At 51.8% G+C, this 3422-nt stretch overlaps 1 pseudogene; it reads right to left on the reverse strand.

Moving 5' to 3' along the window:
* Positions 1-317: 317 nt before the first annotated feature.
* Positions 318-2372, reverse strand: LOC102492837 (pleckstrin homology domain-containing family A member 3 pseudogene; annotated as a pseudogene).
* Positions 2373-3422: the final 1050 nt, after the last annotated feature.

Below are 3422 nucleotides of genomic sequence, written 5' to 3' on the forward strand. Positions count from 1 at the left end.
TCATGGCACACTTCTGTCCAACCAAAACCTTGTAAGATTTCATGTTTATAAGCTACAGTACACACTGACCTAGCTGTCAGTCCCTCACAGCTTTTCAGAAAGATATCTGCATTTGTCTTGTGGACATCAAAATGTTATACTATTGTTTAAAAATAAGAAAGATGCACATTCATACTGTGAAGGTATCAAGAAAATATTCTTGCAAACGAACTAAAGATAAAATACATTTCAAAAGTATGTATGTAGTTTGCTTTGCAGTATTCTATAAAGTGCAGAGAAATCCTAAGAGAAAACTAATTCCCATAAAAATAGTTCAATTACAGCAGCTTTCGGAAAGCAATACATAGAGGAAGTTGGACACTGATTTTCTCCAGGAGTGAGGATGGAACAGGATCTTCTGATTTAGATTTCTTTTTTTGTAAATCTGCTTTCTTCAGAAATGGTCAGTGATGACAAATCTCCATCAGCTGTATTTCTTGAACAGTGAAGAAATCTATCCAGATCTGAACAGTGAACAAATCTACCCAGATCTTTAAGAGGAATATCACTGCAAGAGTCTGCATCTGTGCAGGTTCTCTGGTATCGCTGGGAGAGTCAGTGTAGTGTAGACACTGTTTCTTTTATAGACAGTCTATTCCTCTCTTAACAGCAAGAACCAGGACAGCTGACAGAACACTTCCTCATTTGAAGAGGAGAAGGTGACACAGGAGAAACTAAGGGATCTGGGTTGGGCATCTGAAACAGCTCAGGCTTAAACTTAGCCTTCATCATCTTCTCATCTTCAAGTGTTGTGATGAACATATTAGGTGCGGCACTGAGTAGAGAAGAGGCTTTATTCATGTTCTCTGTGCTGGGAGGTGAATGGTTCTCAGGACTCACCACCGTGATTCTCATCATGGTGAACAAAGTCCTGGATAGCATGGACTACTGCATTCAGAGGTCACAGCATAGCTGAAGTTCAGACAGTTTGGTTTTCAGAGATGCCCTGGTTTCACATTATTTTCCAGTCCTAGAATGAGTCGGTCATGCTTTGGAACTGCCCAGAGCCACCAGCCACCTGTCTCAGCTGCATTCACTGCCTTCATGTAGAAATGCCACTCTCCTGGAATGATCAGTTCTATCCTGTGCTATCTGCTGTGTGGACTTTATTTTCACAAAAGAAGGCCCTTTGCAAACATCATCCACAGCTTCTGCTTGAGCAGAGGAAAGCTACTGAGGTTAGATGGCTTAGCACCCATGGCCATCTGCAGCTCTGTCCAGTACTCCTGGAACCTCATCTAATTGCAGGGGATTGCAGCAAGGCCCACACCTCCTGCATAGTGCTCCCCGTGCTACGTAGGTCAGTCCTCCAGAGTTGCTGACTTACTGACTTATCTCCCTTTTTTCTCTGAATTCACCACTTTCAAGGGGGCTGAGCATTTGCTGCCAACAGGTGTATTGTCCTGACAGGTGTCAGGCTGCTTATTCCTGGCACCCCTGGGCTTGATGCGGGCGCCTGCCAAACCAGACGGAGTGAAGGTCCAGAGGAGCAGACAGCCAAGGCAGCATCAAAGGATGGCCTGTTTTTGCTACGGCTGCCTGAGGAGCAACTTGTTGGCACCCAGCTCCTTAATGCAGACTGTGGTGCTTTTACCAGGGCATGCTGGCCTGGAGAAGAGGTTGGGGGCCCAGCCTTAGGAGGAGTTGCTAGCTTCCTAGACTTGGCTGCATTGGGGGAGCTGGGGACTCCACACCTTTGTCTATTTGGGCTCCCAAAATGGGCTTGGGAGTGGCCCCAGGGGCACCAGGAAGCATCTGAGTTTGAGTGGGGGGGGCAGGACTTCTGGGGAGGGGGGGTTGCCCTGCCCCTGTCAGAGCATGCTCTGCCCTTAGATAGTCTCTGAGGGGCCTCACCAGATAAGAGGGGTGGGGGCACTGAAGCCTTTGGTAAACCCCCAACTGGAGTGAGGGGAGGGGTGTTTGGGGAGGGGAGGGGTGTCCATTGGGGGCACCTTGCTGTCAGTCACTGGTCCAGGAGCCCAGCCTGCTTGTGAGGTCACGAAGGGGGCTTGAGCTGAACTCAGTTGCAGAGCCAGTTAGGCCTGTGTTGAGGGGGGGCTAGGACCAGGGAAGGGAGGCAGGTTTTTGGAGGGGGAATTAGGAGGGTCCACACACATGGGTGAGGGAGTCTCCACTCTACAGGTGCTGGGAGTGGACTGGAATGTAGAACTGATATGGGCTGAAGCACTGGCTGAGGTGCAGTGGCTCCCAGGGCCTCCAACCACCATGTTCCCAGGAGGCCCCCACCTGGGCTGAAGCAGTACAGCTAGAAGCATTCTGGCAGCAGCTGCGGGAGCAGGGACCAGAGCCTGGTCTTGCACTGTGAAGGCCATGCCTGGAGCAGGGCAGGGAATGAGGACTCTGTGGGATGGGCCAGCCCAGTCCAACCCTGACTGTGGGGAGGAATCAGGGGGCATCAAAGTAGACTGGGCAGTGGAAAGGAAGCCTGGAGAGAAGCCTGGACCTCTCTGTAAGGAGCAGAGTGGGCCTGGGGTGCTGTGTTTTCTCATAGACCCAGGCTGTGCAGGGAGGACTACTGCAAGGCCATCCAGTGGGGCTGTTGGGCCTTGGTGGCCACTGGACTCTGGTTGTTCTCCATCTGGGAACCATTGCTGGGGGCTGGAGGGACAGCAGAGAAAAGGATGGACCCTGTAGCAGGTGAGGGCACAGAGCAGGAAATGTGTGGGCTGCTGCTGGTCCCACTGGTCTCAGCCTTGTCATCACCCATCAAGAACCTATTGAGGCGCTGGAAGGCCTCTTTCTTCTCTCTATCCAGGACTTCCCCAGTGACCTGAAAACCCAACAGGGCAGTTGCGGCAGCTGTAGAGGGGGCCCTCACCTCCAAGGTAGCAAACAAAATGTTTTCAGGACCTAGAACTGTCAGCTGGGGGTGGACAATTTGAGGGTGTTCCTGCCCTCCCCATGGTGGAATCTGCCACATTTTCCTGGTGTGTCCTGTTCATCCGAGAAACTACTGAAGTGGCTGATGGAGCCTGGGAGCCCTCCTCCTTCTCTTTCTTCCTGTTTTTAAAAGCCAGGTGGGAGTGGGGTGCAGCCTGAGCCTTCCAATTTGATGGCAGGTACCCACAGGTGGAGCTATAGGAGCTCCAGATGGCATTTCTTGGGGGTAAGGTGGCCAGGTAGGAAGCCCTGCCTACCTTCTTGTCTGTCTCTTCAAAGTTCTGGGCCTGGAGGGGGCCCTCCAGTGGCCCAGGCCTGGGAATGAAGGAGCAGAGGCCTCACTGTCCCTGTAGGACCTGAAAGCTCAGCGAGCTCACCCTGTGCCCTGGGGGACCCTATTGGCTCAGCAGAGATCTGTGTGATTGTGAAGTAAGACCCCTGCCTAGCTCTCCCATGATCTCTCTCCCCCACCTCCCTCCCTG

This window comes from Tupaia chinensis, unplaced genomic scaffold, assembly GCF_000334495.1.
Source record: "Tupaia chinensis unplaced genomic scaffold, TupChi_1.0 Scaffold000343_1, whole genome shotgun sequence".
Classification (NCBI taxonomy): Eukaryota; Metazoa; Chordata; class Mammalia; order Scandentia; family Tupaiidae; genus Tupaia; species Tupaia belangeri.